This window comes from Somniosus microcephalus, chromosome 30 (assembly GCF_052327205.1).
Source record: "Somniosus microcephalus isolate GS21.2 chromosome 30, FLI_Smic_1.0, whole genome shotgun sequence".
NCBI lineage: Eukaryota > Metazoa > Chordata > Chondrichthyes > Squaliformes > Somniosidae > Somniosus > Somniosus microcephalus.
This window is the reverse complement of record NC_141016.1, coordinates 24,454,519-24,475,253: the sequence shown is the minus strand read 5'-3', so window position 1 is coordinate 24,475,253 and position 20,735 is coordinate 24,454,519. Positions and strand designations below refer to the sequence as shown.

Genomic DNA, 20,735 nt, shown 5'->3' with positions numbered 1-20,735 from the left:
CCTGCCTGAGGTTCATGAACCCCAACAACCATCCCAGAGCTCCACAACCATGAACATTGAAATCATGTATGACATCAGTATCCAATGGTACAGGAGGAATAGTACCAAAGCTAAAGAAGGAAAAGAGGAGTTAAATCAGGATTAGATGAAGTCAAGCTTGGCTTTAAAAACCTGTAGCATGTATGAGGAAGGGAAGGGTGAGGGAGATTGGGAGTTCCACAGTTTTAAGGTACAAGGAAAGAATGAATTAGAATAGGATTTCTGCTTTGAATGTTGTCCTAGAAATATAGAAAAATAGGAGCAGGAGTAGGTCATTCGGCCCTTCGAGCATGCTCCGCCATTCAATATGATCATGGCTCCTTGTTGGATTGGTGAGAAGCTTCTTAAAACCACTCCTTGTTGCAGATTCAGGTTTACGAGCAGTGAAATTTTCCCTTTTCAGGTTCAGAGATACAGATGCTGGGGAACAGAACATACCTTTCCACTTTGACCACCAGTGTTAGGATCAAACTTGCCCAGGGCAAGGTAAAGCATAAATTAACTGCAGATTAAGCTTCCTTTAACTCTGGCCCAACCGCTCAGTACTCTCAGCTGCACCAGTATGACATTTTCTACACCTCAGTTATCTCGTTGGCTCACAGTTTGAGACTGCTCATTTCATCCAAATTAGGGGCAGTTTTGAACTGCAGGCCCCAGCTACTTGGTACCACGCTGATGGATGTAACCGCTTTCTGGGACTTGCCCCAGAGGCTACACGGCAACTCTTACTCTTGTTTTCTCTCCCTCCACTCAATACTTGGCTGGAAAACCAATGCTGCTTCTCAGCTTGTACCATCTACAAGATGCACTGCAGCAACTCACCAAGGCTTCTTCGGCAGCACCTCCCAAACCCGCGACCTCTACCAACTAGAAGGACAAGGGCACCAGGCGCATGGGAACACCACCACCTCCAAGTTCCCCTCCAAGTCACACACCATCCTGACTTGGAAATATATCGGCCGTTCCTTCATCGTCGCTGGGTCAAAATCCTGGAACTCCCTCCCTAACAGCACTGTGGGTGTACCTTCACCACACGGACTGCAGCGGTTCAAGAAGGCGAAATTAAATAAATACTTTGTTTCTGTCTTCACAGAGGAAGACACAAAAAACCTCCCAGAAATACGAGAAAACCAAGGGTGTGGCGAGAATGAGGAACTTAAAGAAATTATTATTAGTAAAAAAAATAGTACTAGCAAAATTAATGGGACTAAAAGTCAATAAATCACAAGGACCAGATGACCTACATCCTAGGGTTTTGAAAGAGGTGGCCATTGGGATAGTAGACGCATTGGTTGCCATCTTCCAAAATTCTATAGATTCTGGAACGGTTCCTGCAGATTGGAGGATAGCAAATGTAACCCCGCTATTTAAGAAAGGAGGGAGAGAGAAAACGGGGAACTACAGACCTGTTAGCCTCACATCAGTAGTTGGAAAAATGCTGGAATCTATTATAAAGGATGCAATAGCTGGGCACTTAGAAACTAATAGTAAGATTGGGCAGAGTCAACATGGATTTATGAAAGGGAACCTATTGGAGTTCTTTGAGGATGTAACTAGTGGAGTAGACAAAGGGGAAGCAGAAGATGTGGTGTATTTGGATTTTCAGAAGGTCTTCGATAAGGTCCCACACAAGAGGTTGGTGAACAAATTTATGGCACATGGAATTGGGGGTAATATACTAGCGTGGATTGAGAATTGGTTAACAGACAGAAAACAAAGAGCAGGGATAAACGTGTCTTTTTCAGGATGGCAGGCTGTGACTAGTGGGGTACCACAAGGATCGGTGCTTGGGCCCCAGCTATTCACAATCTATATCAATGATTTGGATGAGGGGACTAAATGTAACATTTCCAAATTTGCTGATGACACAAAGCTAGGTGGCAGTGTCAGTTGCGAAGAGGATGTGAAGAGGCTTCAAGGGGATTTCGGCAGGCTCAGTGAGTGGGCGAGAACATGGCAGATGGAATATAATGTGGATAAATGTGAAGTTATCCACTTTGGTAGAAAAAACAGAAAGGCAGAGTATTTCCTAAATGGTGAAAGATTGGGGAATGCAGATGCTCACAGGGACCTGGGGGTCCTTGTACATGAGTCACTGAAAGTGGATGTGCAGGTGCAGCAAGCCATTAGGAAGGCAAATGGTATGCTGGCCTTCATTACAAGAGGATTTGAGTACAGGAGTAAAGAAGTCTTACTCCAATTATATAGGGCCTTGGTGAGACCACACCTGGAGTACTGTGTACAATTTTGGTCTCCTTACCTAAGGAAGGATATACTTGCCATAGAGGGAGTGCAACGAAGGTTCACGAGATTGATTCCTGGGGTGGCGGGACTGTCGTATGAGAAGAGATTGAGTAAACTAGGCCTGTATTCTCTTGAATTCAGAAGAATGAGAGGGGATTTCATTGAAGTATACAAAATGATTACAGGGCTTGATAGGGTGGATGCTGGGAGAATGTTTCCCTTGGCTGGGGAGTCTAGAACCAGGGGCCACAGCCTCAGGATAAAGGGTAGGCTATTCAGGACTGAGATGAGAAGAAATTTCTTCACACAGAGGGTGGTGAATCTTTGGAATTCTCTACCCCAGAGGGCTGTGGAGGCTCAGTCATTGGGTATATTCAAAACTGAAGTCGATAGATTTCTGACTAGTAAGGGCATCAAGGGATATGGCGATAGGGCCGGTGAATGGAGTTGAGGCAGAAGATCAGCCATGATCTCATTGAATGGCGGAGCAGGCTCGAGGGGCCGAATGGCCGACTCCTGCTCCTATTTCTTATGGCAGCTCACCACCACCATCTTGAGGGCAAATAGGGATGGGCGATAAATGCTGGCCTTGCCAACGATGCCCACACCCATGAATGAATTTTTTTTTTAATGCCACCTCTGGTGAGGTCTTCACCCAGCTCCTGAACAAGGAAGAGTGAAATTCTCAGGCTCTTGACCAAAAAAAAGTCAGGCAGTTCGCCATGGGCCTTTGCAGTGACAAAGAGGAATACATTTTAAAGCACAGCCCATGGATCGATGCGAGACCCTGATTTATATCGTGGCGAACTGTTGTGTGTTTTCATGGGTGGATTACTTCAAACACAGTGAACACTGGATATAAGCTTCAAGACTGAAGTGTGCTAAAGTGATTTACAGCCAGCGTTTGCATCAAAAGCAAATTAGTATTTGATTTGGATCAAAACAATATTTTAGTGCATCAGTGACGCTTCAGGGTAACTTGAGAGGGATCCCTGGAATTTATCAGCCTGCACTTAAGTCGCTGGTATCATCCAAATATCAGAGTAGCAAACTCTTCCATTACTGGGCGAATTTACCGTTCGGATCAGAGGCACTTTATTTAATTCACTTCATTTTTGCAAGATCACAAAACAGAATTCCTTGTCCTCGTCCACAAGCCCATCCACATTCTAGCCTTCCCTACCTCGCCGAGCACATGCACGCCTTCCACTCTTCCAGCTGTGGCCTCCTTTGCATCCCCCCTCTGTTCCAGCTTCAATCCCACTTGAATGTTCTCCCTCAAACCTTCCCCTTTGCTACCTCCCTCCCCACCTTCAAAATCCTCCTCTACACCTACCTTTTTGGCCAGGCCATTGGCCAGCTATCCCACCTCTTCTTTGCTGCTTGGTTGTTGATCTGGAATGCGCTGCCTGACAGGGCGGTGGAAGCAGATTCAATAGTAGCTTTCAAAAAGGGAATTGGATATATTCTTGAAAAGGAAGAATTTGCAGGGCAATGGGGAAAGAACAGGGTAGTGGGACTCATTGGACAGCTCCTTCGAAGAGCCGGCACGATTGACTTAATGGGCTCCTTCTGTGCTGTATGATCCTGTGGTTGTTGTTTTCACTTCTGTGAGGCATTTCAGGACATCGAATAATGTTAAATGTACTTTACAAAGGCAAATCATTGATGAAGAAATTCATTTGGGGATTCTAGCTTATCCTATCATAAACGATCTATATCCATCCCCACACCCTGCCCCCATTACAGCATCAAATTGCCACCACCCCCTACCCAGAACTATTTTGTGAAACTTAGGCCTAGAAATTCTGTATAGCCACTTTTGGGGCGGTAAAGTCGGGCGGCCGCTAAAGTTTGCGCCTGGCGCAAAGTCGAGCCCCCTTCGCCGATATTCAGTTGCATCGCCCTAAGAGGTTGCTGCTGCGCTAAAACAGGCGATGCACGACTATCATTAGGCGCTAAGCCGGCAGCCCGGGGCGCTAACACCGGAAGTTGGGCGCAGGGCAGGTGCGGTGAGCTGCTGATTGCCGGCAGACACTCTGGCTCCGGTGAGCTCTTAAAGGGGGAGGGTGGATTTGTTTTTTTGAAAGGCCGAGACTAGTGTATTTGTGTTTTTGGGGAGGGCTTCTCTCCATCAGTTTGTTATGTGGTCTCCTCCTCCTCCTCCTCCCAAAGAAGGAGTGTTGCAAAACGGCTGCCTTTTCTACTGCAGGAGTGCCCTTTAATTTGCGCTCCCCGCGGCCCGCATCGGCTGAGCACCGTTCGACTCAACAGTCGCTAGGGCCGCCAGGCGCACAATGGGGCGGCGCGAGTGAAGTTCCGGTTCCGGGCGCACAAAGGGCGTTGCACGACAAAATGACATCATGATCTGCGCGCGCAGATGAGCGAGCGCAATGACTTTGCGCCAGCGCTAAATGTCTACTGAAGTTGGGGCGAGGCGCAGATCGCGCTGCGCCCGGGCGCTAAGCGCCTAGCGCTCGAGATCTACTCCTCCTAAGGCGCTAACGGCTGGCGCAGCCAACTGAATTTCTAGGCCATAATCTCTTATCCAGCAGCTAGCTTTAAAAAAAATGATGAGCAATGAGTCACCAATTGAACTAAGAGCCTAGCCCTGAATCTGCACTTTGCCAATTGGTGCCCAGGTCCTCATTCTCCTTCATTTTTTCACATCTTTATCTTGTCCAGTGATGTTGCACAGGCAATGTGGTGGGCATCATCAGTGGAATCGTCCACCGGCAGCAGGGGGAGGAGATACCTTTATCTGGCAGGACCCTGTATTAGCAGTGCCAGCGCCCAGGATTAAAGGAAAAACCTCTTGAATGCACATCTTCATTGCAGGCAAAGGAGCACTGCAGGCAGGAGGTTTGCCTGAAACATCGGGAGTCAACACAGACAGCAGGGATTCTGTCGGGTAGATGAGGAGACTCGTAAGGCATAAAACTGGAAGTGCAGTGTTGAAGATTCGCAAGCTTTGATCAGTGCAGATGTAACGAGGGTGACATCCCATAAGAGTCAGTGTGAATTGTCTGAAGCTGGCCCAGGTGATTTTGCTCACCAAAGTTGCTCACAGATGGGTTGTCAGCTCTTTCAAGTAACGGAAATAACTGCAGAAGTCGGATGTGGCTGTGTCTTCAGTGTCTCTTATTCATAGCTCAGTTCTATATTACTCTGTGTCTTCTTTCCTTCTACATTACTTCCTACAAATACATACATCCTGAAGCACTGATGCTACAACTAGTCAGACTTGCTGTACGCTTACTAAAACATGTGTCGAACCCTCTTTAGCAACTGGGCTGTCGATGATGGTCCAGGAACATATTGATATATAGTCTGCATTGTCCAACCGTAAAGGACATTTCCAATCACAGCCACACCATCTGGTGAAGGGGTCAAGATCGGGGGAGGTGGGGGGGGAGGGTGTTTGCTGGGGAGAGAAGTAGGTTTTAACTCTAATTAGTGATCAGAAGAAAATATACTCCCAGTGCAGTTCCACGGGGAGTCGGGAACAATTGGGAGACTGAGTTACTTCCAGGGTGTTCCTACACACCCTCGAGCAGCCACACCTTGGCAGAGACCTGGGAGCAGATTGTCTACCTTCCAGCTTACCCTCAATGCAAGGGCGACACTCTCATTTCTGAACAATTGCTTGCACTTTTTAAACATACACGCACTTATCTCACCACTGAGTTTAGTGTATGTTTTGTAATATACAGAGTAAGTGAAGAATATATGGCAATCCAAACCCCTGAAACAACAGCAAATTTCAGCACCACGTTGCACCTTCAATACTTAACTGCACGCTCAGAAAACCGCTCGGGTTGAAAGACCTGTCTATGACACCAGGCACCTCCTTGCTTCCCAACAGGACTACAGGATCAAACCAACATTGATCAGACAGCACGGTACTTGCTACGGGGCAGGGCAGGGCAGGGCAAAATGCAGGACTGAGTTCCACAGGCCTGGACTGAATCGTGGAGATGTGAAGGTGGATGTATACTGTGGAGTTTTGTTGGATTACCTCATCAGTTGGAGGTTGCGAGTTTAGGTGGGGTAGAGGAACAAAGGGATCTCGGAGTACAAATACACAAATCACTAAAAGTTGTGCCACAGGTTAGCAAGGCCATTAAAAATGCAAACCAGGCACTAGGGTTTATTTCTAGAGGGATAGAATTGAAAAGTAGGGAAGTTATGCTAAGCCTGTATCGAACCTTGGTTAGACCACACTTGGAGTACTGCGTACAGTTCTGGTCGCCATATTATAAAAAGCATATAGAGGCACTGGAGAGGGTGCAGAGAAGATTTACAAGGATGATAGCAGAAATGCGAGGGTATACATATCAGGAAAGGATGAACAGGCTGGGTCTCTTTTCTCTTGAAAAAAGAAGGCTGAGGGCTGACCTAATAGAGGTCTTTAAAATTATGAAATGTTTTGATAGAGTGGATACAGAGAGAATGTTTCCACTTGTGGGGAAGAGCAAAACTCGAGGCCATCCATATAAGATAGTCACCAAGAAATCTAATAGGGAATTCAGAAGAAATTTCTTTACCCAAAGAGTGGTGAGAATGTGGAACTCGCTACCACAGGGAGTGGTTGAAGCGAATAGTATAGATGCATTTAAGGGGAGGCTGGACAAGCACATGAGGGAGAAGGGAATAGAGGGTTAAGCTGATAGATTTAGATGAGGAAAGACGGGAGGAGGCTCGAGTGGAGCATAAATGCTGGCGTGGACTGGTTGGGCCGAATGGCCTGTTTCTGTGCCGTATATCCGATGTAATGTAATCCTATGTTATGTACCTTGGGGGATCGGGGAGTTTTATATGGAGATTTCCTCAGGAGATTAAATGGGTAAGATTGGGACCACAATCGGGTAGATCAGACATGATCTAGGGAAGGAATGGGGTAATGGAATTTTCTCATTCCATGCTTCCTTATGTTTGTAAAGAGGGGTACCAGTTTGAGTTAAGAACTCTTCGCAACACATCCAATTAACTGTACATCTCCTCTTAACGTTCCCAGATATTCCCACGCAGCATTCCTCCTTCAGCACTTCCCCACTCTATACCCAAAATGTATATCCCATTTTGTGTCTCCTGAGCTGTGCCTCTCCATACACTGCTTTACTAACTGGGACTGTAGGGGAGAAAGACCTGCTATCTACGTCTGTGCCAGTGAGGAATCCCAACTACGTGAATATGTGGGCTGAGGGCTATTTCTATTCTCTCTGCCCTATATATAGACAGCATATGCTGGAAGCACTGCAGTGGCAGTACTGTCTGAGTCACACAGCAGCTCTGTGAACTCACTGATTGAATTCGCAGAAATCGCCAAGGATTGACAGGCTCGGAGATAACTCAGTCACATACAAAACGAACAAGGTGTTAACAACAACCAATGCACTGGATTCTCTCAAAGAACGAGTGCTCTGTTGGTAGTAATACAAAAGCAAAATACTGCAGATGCTGGAAATCTGAAATAAAAACAGAAAATGCTGGAAATACTCAGCAGGTCAGGCAGCATCTGTGGAGAGAGAAACAGAGTTAACGTTTCAGGTCGATGACCCTTCGTCAGAACTGGATAAAGCTGCCTTGCAGCATCATCCCTTTTGTCTCTTAATCTCTCCCGCCTTCCATCCTATCACAGACCTTCCCTTTTGTTCTTTCCTCCTCTCCCCCTTTCCCGGCCCCTGCACTTGCTTAAAAACCTGTTCCATCTCCAGCTTTTTCCAGTTCTGACGAAGGGTCATCGACCTGAAACCTTAACTCTGTTTCTCTCTCCGCAGATGCTGCCTGACCTGCTGAGTATTTCCAGCATTTTCTGTTTTTATTAGCTCTGTTAGTAGTGTCTTTCTATTTAAATGCTACCCTCAGCAGGGGCGTGGCATTCAACCATTAACTGTACAAGTGCTCGAAGATCAGGACAGACCTCCGATGCAGGGGCGTCTCTCTAATCCCAAGCTGTGCACTCCTGGTAGCTATATCACTGACCGCTAAGGCAACGATTTGATGTGGTGTAACATCCCGTGACTCACCCTGGCAATGTCTCCACTTCCCATATGTATTGCCAGAGCACCACAATTTTGATTAAAATGTCACTTGTACTGCCAGTCACTCACCAGCTGGACATGCCCAGTGCAAACACCGAACCAAGGAAGATAACTGGGTCCAGTTTTGAAAAGTACGGGATTACACGGGATATCCTGTTGAGAGGGTGACCCTCTTCATTAAAAAATGTGTTGCGTCCACAACACTTAAAACTGACCCCAGAAATGCTGCTGTAATTCATCGTGAAAAATAATGTTTTTTTTCCCCCCAACGTCAGTACTGAGTGTTTACTGTATGACTGAATGCACTACAACCCTTGCTCTGATCAGGACTAAGATCACAGATGCGGTGAACACACCCTCCGCTCCACCTGGACAACTAAGTGGATCACAAGTGTGTGTTGCAGGCCTCAGGTAAGTAGTTAGTGAACCGATGAGTGACACACTTGCTGCTCCAGTACCAATAATTACACCAGGATTTTCTTCACAGCTCGATGCCAACCATGTTATGTTATTTGTCGGACTGTCCAAGACGCATGAACGCTTGGACTCGAGAGGAATCGAGGGATGTGGGGGTCGGGCGGGAAAGTGGAGTTGAGGTCGAAGATGAGCCATGATCTTATCGAATGGCGGAGCAGGTTCGCGGGGCCGTATGGCCGACTCCTGCTCCTAATTCTTATGTTCTAACCCTTACAGTTAATGCACGCTGGATTAATTGTATGAATTGATCACTCTTCCTATGAAGAAGAATGTCCTGATTGCTGCTCTAAAATGACCTTTTATTAGTTTGAACTCTTGTCCCTACATTCTACTCCTGCAATTTAACCTCAAGTAACATTCTGAGTTTACCTTTTTCAGTGTCTTAACAATCTCGTGTACCTCTATCAGATCACCTCTCAGGTGCCTTCTTTCCAGGCAAAAAGAAAACAAATTTCTTCAAGACTTTTCTCATTACTCCACCCTCTGACTGTACAGAAGAGCTCATGCGTCTTCTCTTCACTGCCCCTAGTGCTTGATTCTCTCACTTCTTTCTGAGACAGTTGATGGTTGTCCACTGTTGGCGAGGAAGGTTTGATCCTTCAGGTTGTCCTGTGGGGTCCTCTATAAGGAATCCATTTTGTATGTCACAGTCCTTCCAAGCATTTCGCCATCAGTCATCAACATAAACTAGTTAACAGCAGTCAATATGGATTGAGAATGGGAAGATCCTGCCTGAACAGCTTTCTTGACTTATTTGAGGAAATGACCACCCAATGGGACTGTGGAAACCCCCTATGATCTGATGTGTTTTGAAGTCCAAAAGTCATTTGACCAAGTTTCAAATGAAAGACTATTAATTAAACTTAAAGCTGTGAGGATTCGGCTTACAAGAGGATTTGAGTATAAGAGTAAAGATGTCTTACCGCAATTATATAGGGCCCTGGTGAGACCACACCTGGAGTATTGTGTACAGTTTTGGTCTCCTTACCTAAGGAAGGATATACTTGCCATAGAGGGAGTGCAACGAAGGTTCACCAGACTGGTTCCTGGGATGGGGGGATTGTCCTATGAGGAGAGATTGAGTAGACTAGGCCGATATTCTCTAGAGTTTAGAAGAATGAGAGGTAATAACCGGCACAATTCTCACTCCGAAAACTACAGTATACAGTCGTTTATAAGTTTTGTTTTATTGTTAAGTAATTAGAGTTACGGATTACCCTCAACTGGCAGTACTGTACTTAATCAAGCATCTTCCACCATCTATTTAACACAACATTCTGTAGGTGAGTACCCAATTATACTGCACATTTCTTGATTTTTTTATTTTTGTTTGTTAAAAATAGCCTCGGTAGATATACCTCTCCGTTATCCGGAATTTTTTTATCAACCGGCACCATCCCGGTCCCGTCGGTGCCGGATACCAAAGAGTTTCCTGTATAAAATTCTTACGGGGCTTGACAGGGTAGATACAGGGAGGATGTTTCCCCTGGCTGGGGAGTCTAGTGTAATGATATCAGCAAATAGAGATGGTATTTGCCTGTTCGATTATGATGCCTTAATTGCATGTATTGATTGCTTGTGCCTGACCAGCAGAGGTCATGTGACCGAGACAAGCAAGGCAGTGGAGTTTAGTTTCAGTTTCGTTCTAGATGCATCACTAGCATAATGGTGTCTCCTGAATGCTGTATAAAGAGTTGAACAGACTTTAGATTAAAAGACATTCTCTTTCATAAATGTCTCGTCATTGAACCCACAAAGAAATCAATACATGGTGTCAGAAGTGATTGAAAGAGATGAAGAGGAAAAATCTAAAGTGAAATCAGCTCTCCACATATTAGCAAGCCAAAAGTGAACATCGTTGCTTACCATTGGAGAATAGCTAACGAAGTGAAAAAATGGAAGGTTTACACCCACCGGCGACGCTTCAGTTGACAGGTAATGTGGCTGAAAATTGGAGGAGATTCAAACAACGTGTGGGGTTGTATTTAGCGGCAATCGGAGCTGACGAGAAAAGTAATAAAAAGAAATCGTCACTGTTCTTACATGTCGTGGGTGATGAAGCGCTGGAGGTGTATAATAACTTCACATTTGCTGCTAATGGAGACAAAATGAAGCTAGATAAAATAATGGAACAGTTTGAGGCCTACTGCATACCTAAACGTAACGTGACATTTGAGAGGCACAGATTTTTCACATGTGTACAGAAAACGGGTGAGACTATTGATCAGTATGTGACTGAACTGAGAAACAGAAGCAAATCGTGTGAATTTGGGGGACTGACAGACTCGCTGATAAAAGACAGACTGGTGTGCGGTATTCCAGATAATGGTCTAAGGGAAAGACAGCTAAGAGAGCAAGATCTAGACCTGGGAAAAGCCATAGCACTGTGTAGGGCTACAGAGACTGTGAAGTTGCAAGCAAAGGAGCTGTTCAGTGACAATAGCTGCAACGTGGATGCAGTGAGAATGAACGGATACAAACCGTTTAACAAAAAGAGCGCCAATGTGAAAAAAGAGGCGTGGCCAGCGAACGAAAATGAAAGGGACAATCGAAAGTCATGTAGTCGATGCGGTACACAGCATACACCAAAAAAGTGTCCAGCATATGGTAAAAAATGCAATAGTTGCAACAAAAACAACCATTATGCCCGTTGCTGCAAGAACCAAGTGCAACAAAGCAAGGTCCATACAGTAGATGAAAGCGACATAGAGGAGTTCAATGTAGATGTTGTGTCTGAAAACAAAAAAGAAGAAAGAGACTGGACGTTGACACCAAAAGTGAATGACATACACATTCCATTTAAATTGGATACTGGAGCACAAGTTAATGTGATATCAGAGACTGATTTTAAGAAAATTAGACCCAGACCAAAGATACATGGAATCAAAGTGAAAGTGACAGGATACTCAGGTACTGATATACCAGTGAAAGGAAGATGCATTGTCAAAGTGACACACAAGGACAAAGAGCACACGCTAGCATTAATCGTGGTGTCAAAGGATGTGCAAGCCATACTAGGTTTAAAAGCCTGTGAGAGACTGAACCTGGTAAAGAGAGTCCTCGTTGTGGAAAGCGAAGGAGAGACAGTCTATGATGAACTCATGAAAGAGTACAACGACCTATTTAAGGGTCTAGGCTGCATTCCAGGAGAACACATGATCAGAGTAGATAAAAGTATGACACCGGTCATATATCCATGCAGAAAAGTTCCGTTTGCTCTTCAAAAGCAACTGAAGGCAGAGTTGGACAGGATGGAAAGCCTGAACGTGATTCAGAAGATAGATGAGCCAACTGAGTGGGTGAGTTCCCTTGTCGTAGTGGACAAAAAGAATGGAAAGCTCAGAATTTGCCTGGATCCAAGAGATCTAAACAGAGCAATAAAGAGCGAGCACTTCAAGCTTCCTACACGTGAGGAAATCATGGCACAGTTTGCAAATGCAAAATATTTCAGCAAGTTAGATGCATCATCAGGATTTTGGCAGATGAAGCTGGACGAAGCAAGTTCAAGACTGTGCACGTTCAACAGTCCATTTGGCAGATACAGATTCCTAAGGTTACCATTTGGCATTGCCTCAGCTCCTGAAGTGTATCACAAGACTATCCATATGATCTATGAGCACCTGGAGGGAGTTGATACATCAATGGATGACATCATAGTATGGGGAACCACGAGAACTGAGCATGACGAGAGACTGAAAAAAGTGCTGGAAGCAACAAGGAAAACAAACCTGAAGCTGAATAGAGAGAAATGCCAGCTCGGGGTGACAGAACTGACATTTGTGGGAGATATCCTTAGCAGTGAGGGCATCAGACCAGATCCTAGAAAGGTGTCCGCCATTGAGAATATGCCAAAGCCACAATGCAAAAAGGACGTGCAGAGGTTTAATGGAATGATCAACTACATGGGGAAATTCATATCCAACCTCTCAGAAAAGATGGCGCCACTGAGAAGACTAACTGAAAAGAACATAGAATGGGAATGGAATCATGAGCATGAGAAGTCATGGAGCGATCTAAAGAAACTGCTCACAGAGGAACCAGTTCTGAGGTTTTATGACCCAGTGAGATCCATCAAGATATCATCAGATGCATCACAGAGTGGGCTCGGTGCCGTTCTTCTGCAACAATATGACTACTGGCAACCTATTGCATATGCATCGCGCTCAATGACAGACGCGGAGACGCGATATGCTCAAATAGAAAAGGAGCTGCTCAGCATCACATATGCCTGTGAAAGATTTCACCAGTTTGTGGCAGGACAAGCAATCAGTGTAGAGACTGACCATAAGCCCTTGATTGCATTGTTCCAAAAGCCACTAAATAGCTGTCCGCTTAGAATACAAAGAATGATGATCAGGCTGCAACGCTATACACTGAATGTTGCGTACACACCGGGTAAGCTGATGTATACAGCAGACACGTTGTCCAGAGCTGTAGACCCAAGTGAGCCCGCAAACACCACAATGGATGACAAAGTGAACGCTTACGTGGACATGATCACAAGTGCACTGCCCATAGCAGATGCAAAAATGGAGCTCATAAAGACTGAGACAAACAAAGATGAAACAATGAGACGACTGCGAAAAAGCATCTTGGATGGATGGCCCAACATGAAGCAAGACTGCTCACCTGATATAGCAGAGCACTGGAACTGCAGGGCGGAACTATCAGTGGTCGAAGACATCATCTACAAAGGAAGTAAAATAGTTATCCCAAAGAGTCTGAGAAGAGAGATGCTAAAAAAGATCCATGGAGGACATCTGGGAATCGAAAAGTGTAAGAAAAGAGCACGAGAGGTGATGTACTGGCCACGAATCAACCAAGATGTGACAAATGAGGTGTCAAACTGCACAATATGCCTGAAATATCGTGCAAGCAATCCGGTAGAACCACTAAAGCCACACCCAGCACCAGACAGACCTTACCAGAAGGTAGGCGCTGACCTATTCGTATGTCAAGGGAAGGACTATCTTGTAGTCACAGACTATTACTCCCTGTATCCAGAGGTTTGTAGACTGTACACCACCACTGCAGATGCTGTGATAACATGTATGAAAGCCATATTCTCCAGACATGGCGTGGCAAGCGAGGTCTTCACAGCCAACGGACCTCAGTTTTACAATGCAAGTTTCCGACACTTTCACAGAATCACAGAAACCCCACAGTGCAGAAAGGGGCCATTTCGGCCCATCGAGCCTGCACCGACACATATTCCACCCGATCCCCGTAACCCCTACACCAACACATATCCCACCCGATCCCCGTAACCCCTGCACCAACACATATCCCACCCTATCCCCGTAACCCCACATATTTAATCACCCTAACACTAAGGGTCAATTTATCATAGCCAATCAACCTAACCCGCACATCTTTGGACTGTGGGAGGAAACCGGAGCACCCGGAGGAAACCCACGCAAACACGGGGAGAATGTGCAAACTCCACACAGACAGTCACCCAAGGCCGGATTCGAACCCGGGTTCCTGGCGCTGTGAGGCAACAGTGCTAACCACTATGCCACCGTGCTGCCAAAGAGTGGGACTTTGTCCACACAACGTCAAGTCCTCACTTTCCACAGTCCAATGGACTAGTGGAAAAATCGGTCCAGACAGTGAAAAGACTGATGTACAAGGCAAAAGACAGTGGAACTGACTTCTACCAGAGCATGCTTGTATACCGCACAACGCCGCTCGAGTGTGGTATGTCACCAGCCCAACTCCTGATGGGACGTCGGCTAAGGTCAAACCTACCCATCCCGGAGAACCTCCTGAAAACAAAAGAGGGGGAGAAAGTGAGGAAGTTCAAAGAACAACAGAAAGAAAAGCAAAAGTACTACTATGACAGAGGAACACAAAACCTACCTGAACTCCACACTGGTGACCAAGTAAGGTTCAAAGACAAAACAAACACATGGACTCAGAAGGGAACTGTCCTGAGTGAAGTTCAACCAAGATCATACACCATTCAGACAAATGAGGGTGCTGTTCTGAGAAGAAATCGTCGCGATCTTCTCATGGGACCAGCCACAGCAGGTCAAGAGACTGATACTGTTGAACAACCTGATCACACAGCTGAGAACACATCATCTGAGGCAACAACTCAGATTCAAGGACAATCAATCAGAAAATCCTCAAGACACGTGAAGCCTCCTGAGAGACTCATTGAGCAAATTTAAGGACTATTGTTATAGAAGGAAGTAATGTTATCTTATTCTTTCTTCAAGTTCTAAGGTATTGACATATTTCATGTGAACACACAAAGCAAGGTTAAAAAACCTTGATCATGATAATGATAATGTAAGTTCATTAAGTGTTACAGTTAAAATGCAGATTAATACAAAGAAAACATGTTGTTAGTTAAAAGTAAAATACTTTTGTTTTAAGAAAAGGAGATGTAATGATATCAGCAAATAGAGATGGTATTTGCCTGCTCGATTATGATGCCTTAATTGCATGTATTGATTGCTTGTGCCTGACCAGCAGAGGTCATGTGACCGAGACAAGCAAGGCAGTGGAGTTTAGTTTCAGTTTTGTTCCAGATGCATCACTAGCATAATGGTGTCTCCTGAATGCTGTATAAAGAGTTGAACAGACTTTAGATTAAAAGACATTGGGCTAGATTTTCAGTATAGACAGTTTTGGGGCGCTAACCCTAGCGCCCGCCCGAAGTTAGCGCCCGCCCCAAAGTAGCGCCCCGTTGCCGGAAATTCAGTGGCTTCGCCCTAAGAGGTTGGTGGAGCGCTAAAAGAGGCGTTCCACTACTATCTTTAGGCGCTAAGCCGGCGGTGCAGAGCGCAGCGTCCGAACTCGGGCGCAGCGCACGGCAGACACTCTGGTGCCAGTGAGCTCTTAAAGGGGAAGGGTGCATGTGTTTTTTCGGAGGAGGAGGAGGAGGAGGAGGAGGAGGGGGAGGAGGAGGAGGAGGAGGTGGTGGTGGTGGTGGTGGTGGTGGTGGTGGTGGTGGCCGGAAACATAAATACACCGTTTAGAACAACACACTGGATCCTTCCACACAACACATGCAGACTGCCGTTTATAGTGCAGGAGGAGTGCCCTTTAATTTGCGCTCCCCAGGGTGTGTTGCGTTCCATTTTACAAACGCTCTGGACGCCAGCCGCACAATGGGGCGGTCCGACTGAAGTTTGGAATCGGGGCGGCCAAAGGGCGTTGCACGAGGATGTGACATCATTTTCTGCGCGCGCACCCGGGCGGCCGCTAAACTTTGCGCCGGCGCTAACGGCCAACTTAATTTGGGGCGGGGCGCAAACTGCGCTGCGCCCGGGCGCTACACGAATAGCGCCCAAAAATCACTTCTCTTAAGGCGCTAACTGCTGGCGCAAGCAACTGAAAATCTAGCCCATTCTCTTTCATAAATGTCTCGTCATTGAACCCACAAAGAAATCAATACATCTAGAACCAGGGGTCACAGTCTCAGAATAAGGGGTCGGCCATTTAGGACTGAGATGAGGAGAAATTTCTTCACTCAGAGGGTGGTGAATCTTTGGAATTCTCTACCCCAGAGGGCTGTGGAGGCTCAGTCATTGAGTATATTCAAGACAGAGATCGATAGATTTTTGGATATTAAGGGAATCAGGGGATAGGGTAGGAAAGTGGAGATGAGGTAGAAGATCAGCCATGATCTTATTGAATGGCGGAGCAGGCTCGAAGGGCCAAATGGCCTACTCCTGCTCCTATTTGTTATGTTCTTATGATTCAGGGTAAAGCCTGGGAATCGATGAGAAACTGGCGGAAGGGTAGAAAATAAGAAGTATTCATTAGGTGCGTTTTATTAGAGTGGGGTGTAGTTCTGAATGGGGTGGTCCAGGATTCAGTGTTGGGATCACTACTGTTTTTATTTTACGTAAATGACCAAATAAAGTGGTCAAATTTGCAGATGACAACAAACTAGGAAGGGCAATGGGATCAGAAGAGGTAACTTACAAATTACAGAATGAGTTGGACAAAATAAGTAAGTACAGGAAACTTTTTTTTATCCGGCACCGACGGGACCGACGTGGTGCCGGTTCATCAAAAATTACGGATAACCGAACGCTATAGCAAAAGATACGGAGAACTGACAGCTCTGTATAAAGCAACAAACCCTGTTGCTTAGCAACAAGTTCAGAACAATGGCCACAAGTTCCAAGCGTCTCTGTAGCTTAGCAACAGCTGCAGCCACACCCTTGCACAGCAACAGATTGATGAAGGCAAGTAATATGAAGTATGAACCTACTCCTGAATTTTGCCGGTTAACCGAGATTTCCGGTTATTTAGATGCCGGTAAATCGAAAGTTTCCTGTAGACAGAACAATGGCAGATGGAACTTAATGCAGAGAAATGCAAAGTATTGCACCCAGGAAGGAAAAGTGAGTGATATACGTACTCCATGAACTGCTAAAGATGAAGTTGAAAGCAACCTCGGAGACTTAGTAACGCTAAACATCTCTAAGCAATTTCAGAGCAGCAATCAACAGACCCAGGAGGATATTGAAATACATCATCGAAACAGTAGAATATAAGTTAGAAGAGCTAATCAAACTTCATCGTGCTCGGGTTAGACAGCGCCTTGACCACTATGTCCTGTGTTGTGTAAGATTCGAAATTTTCAGTAATTAATCACGCAAGAGAATAGGGTTAATAAGACAGTTTATTGACCAAAAGAAGCCTGCACAGAAAAACCTTGATAAAAAGGGCACACAAAATGGCCGCCGGACCTCGTGATCAGTTTCTGGGACCATTTGATTTCTGTTACTGCAAGCCAGACAGGCTTGTGGATTGAGAACATTAAGCCCGCGAAAACCAGTTTCAGGAAACCGAAACTCAGGGACCTGAACATGCATATTAATTGGATTCTAAGTACAGAACAGTTTTGGGTGACAGGATGAGGCCCATCAAGTAATGGGCGGACAATTCAAGGAACAGTTTAAACCCATTTACTGTACAAAGGAAAAACCGTTTAACAGCCATCAAGGGCAAATCTCCAGACCAATCAATATACAAACCGAGTTACGGTGACAAAGCAAAGACATTATCGGCCCAGGAAGGCCAGTTCAGCTATCACCGGCCCTGTTACAAAAGACAAAGCGCCCCTGCAGAGATTTCTGCCGCCAAAATTATTACAAAAGACTGGACTGTGATTTGGCGGGAGATAAGACTGTCCCAAAAAGGTATAACTGTGGATTGAAAGGTCCATCAGTACGCTTCGCTTCTCAGGACGCTTCTTCTTTTTGGGGGAACTAAACCAGCTTCACTACGCTTCAGTACGATTCGTAGCTTCGGTGCGGAACGGAAGACGACGAGGGTGGCCCGGGTACTTTTGTCGGGAGATCATCGACGACCCAGGCCGAAGGAGAAGACACCCTCGGGGGGGAAACCGACGATCCAGGCCGGAGAAAAGGACACTCCGGGCCTAGCACTCCAGTGCCTCAACATCCCATTCGACCAGGAACCTCCCGTGTTCTACAACATCACATCGGTGGTGGAGTCTTCCATGTGCATCCAGTTCTTAAAGTCACGTCGGTAACCGGTTCATCCATGACGAGCGCTCATCAAGGCTGTATCTGCTGCTTCATCGCCTGAGAGAAAAACAAACTGCGCCAGAAGTTTCCAAATCCACGTGACGACGGAAAGCTGTGCCAGAAGGCTGCGAACCCCTTCTTTCTCGAGATTCTGAGAGTGGTGAGCATGATCCCGAGTTCCTCAAGTCGAAACTTAGTTTAGGTCTAGGGGAGGGGGTTAAGGGTAATCGTAATGTGTTTTCCCTTTTACGATGTGCCGTGTGTTCCCCATTTCCATAGAGTTAAGTTTATAGATATGTGTATGCTTGTAGTTACTTTAATCTGTGCTTATGACATGTATTTTACAATGCTGCAAACTGTTTAATAATAAAAGCATCCATTTCGAGCTATCCAACCTGGTCTATTGAGTCTTTCTCTGCACTACAGTTCCCTGCACCTAAGTCCAAGGTCTAGAACTGTAGGGGAGAGTGGGCCGAACCACTCAAGGGTAATTATTGCACGAAGCCTGGTAGGAGACCAGAACGGGCAAGAGAAACCCCCTACAGTTGGTCAATCCTGAGAAGTCAAAACACATCACGTCATAGGGGGTTTCCACAGTTCCATTGGGTGGTCATTTCCTCAAATAAGTCAAGAAGGCTGTTCAGGCAGGATCTTCCCATTCTCAATCCATATTGACTGCTGTTAACTAGTTTATGTTGATGACTGATGGCGAAATGCTTGGAAAGGACTGTGACATACGGAATGGATTCCTTATAGAGGGCCCCACAGGACAACCTGAAGGATCAAACCTTCCTCGCCAACAGTGGACAACCATCAACCGCCTCTGAACCGGTCATGGTAGATGCTGCCACCTTCTCCATAGATGGAAGATTAAAGTGTCCCCATCATGCGACTGTGGAGCTCCTAATCAGACCCTGGAGCACATCACTGAACACTGCCCTCAGAGGAAACTTGCAGGCATCCTACAAGATATCCATACTGTTCCACTGGAAGCTTTGGCCTGGATATCTGACTTAGATATTGATATTTCATTTGCTTTCCAACTACCATACAAAAAAAGACGAACTAGTTTATCATTCTACAGATAGTCCTCAAGTTCATTCCTGATTATTGATTCCATTACATTACATGGAATGGAAATTAAACTAATGTGTCTGTAGTTGCCGGTTTCTGACGTGTAGCTCTTTTTGAATGTGGGAACTATGTCAGCCAATTTCTAATTTGCTGGTACCTCCCCAGTTTCCATTGATTCTCTCATAATAATTGTCAATGCCTCACAAGTCTTCTCGTGTTTCTCTCTGGAATAAGTACCGTCTATCCCCTGGGGATTTATTCGTTTAAAGCCCTTTTAGCCTTTCTAGGAGTTTCAACGCATTTTACTTTGCAGATCTTGTTTTGGAGGTCAACAAATGCAGCTGACTGCACAGCTCTCTGTGAAACGCAGGGGTTGTGGCGTCACTGAGAGATTCAGAAGATGCTAGAAATTGCCCGTGTCCTAACTCGCACCATGTCCCATTCGCCCATCGTCCCTGTGCTCGCTGACATACACTGGCTCCCGGTTAAGCAGCGTCTTGATTTCAAAATTCTCATCCTTGTTTTCAAATCCCTCCATGGCCCTCGCTCCCTCCCTATCTCTGTAATCTCCTTCAGCCCCACAATCCCCCCCCCCCCCACCGAGATAGCTGCGCTCCTCTAATTCTGCCGTCTTGAGCATCCCTGATTATAAATCGCTCAACCTTTGGTGGCCGTGCCTTCAGCTGCCTGGGCCCCAAGCTCTGGAATTCCCTCCCTAAACCTCTCCGCCTCTCTTTCCTCCTTTAAGACGCTCCTTAAAATCGACCTCTTTGATCAAGCTTTTGGTCACCCGACCTAATTTCTCCTTATGCGGCTCGGTGTCGAATTTTTTGTTTTATAATGCTCCCGCGAAGCACCTTGGGACATTTTACTACATTAAAGGCGCTATATAAATACACGTTGTTGTTGTTGTTAGAGAAGCAGAGCGTGAGAGAATGAAGCACAAACTGTTATGGTCATCCTGTGAACCACACAACTGGATTGCAGCCTTAAACTCTCTGACGGGCGTCAATCATTGCCCACGACTGTGTGGCTGTTCATGGTTCCAACACCATCATCAAGTTTGCGGATGATACCACAGTAGTAGGCCAGATCACCAACAACGATGAGTCAGCCTACAGGGAGGAGGTCCAGCATCTCGTGAAGTGGTGCGCCGATAACAACCTGGCCCTTAACATCAAGAAAACCAAAGAAATCATTGTGGACTTCAGGAAGTCTAAAGGCGGAAGTCACACCCCCATCCACATCCATGGGGCTGTGGTGGAAAGGGTGGACAGCTTTAAGTTCCTCGGAGTCCACATCACGGAAAACCTCTCCTGGTCCCTCAATACCTCCTCTC

General features: G+C 45.9%; 1 protein-coding gene across 9 annotated transcripts in view; it reads right to left on the bottom strand.

Moving 5' to 3' along the window:
- Window positions 1-20,735, bottom strand: part of LOC147098019 (ankyrin-1-like) — a 378,257-nt gene that overhangs the window by 280,225 nt on the left and 77,297 nt on the right. The gene's annotated exons all lie outside the window — the stretch shown is intronic.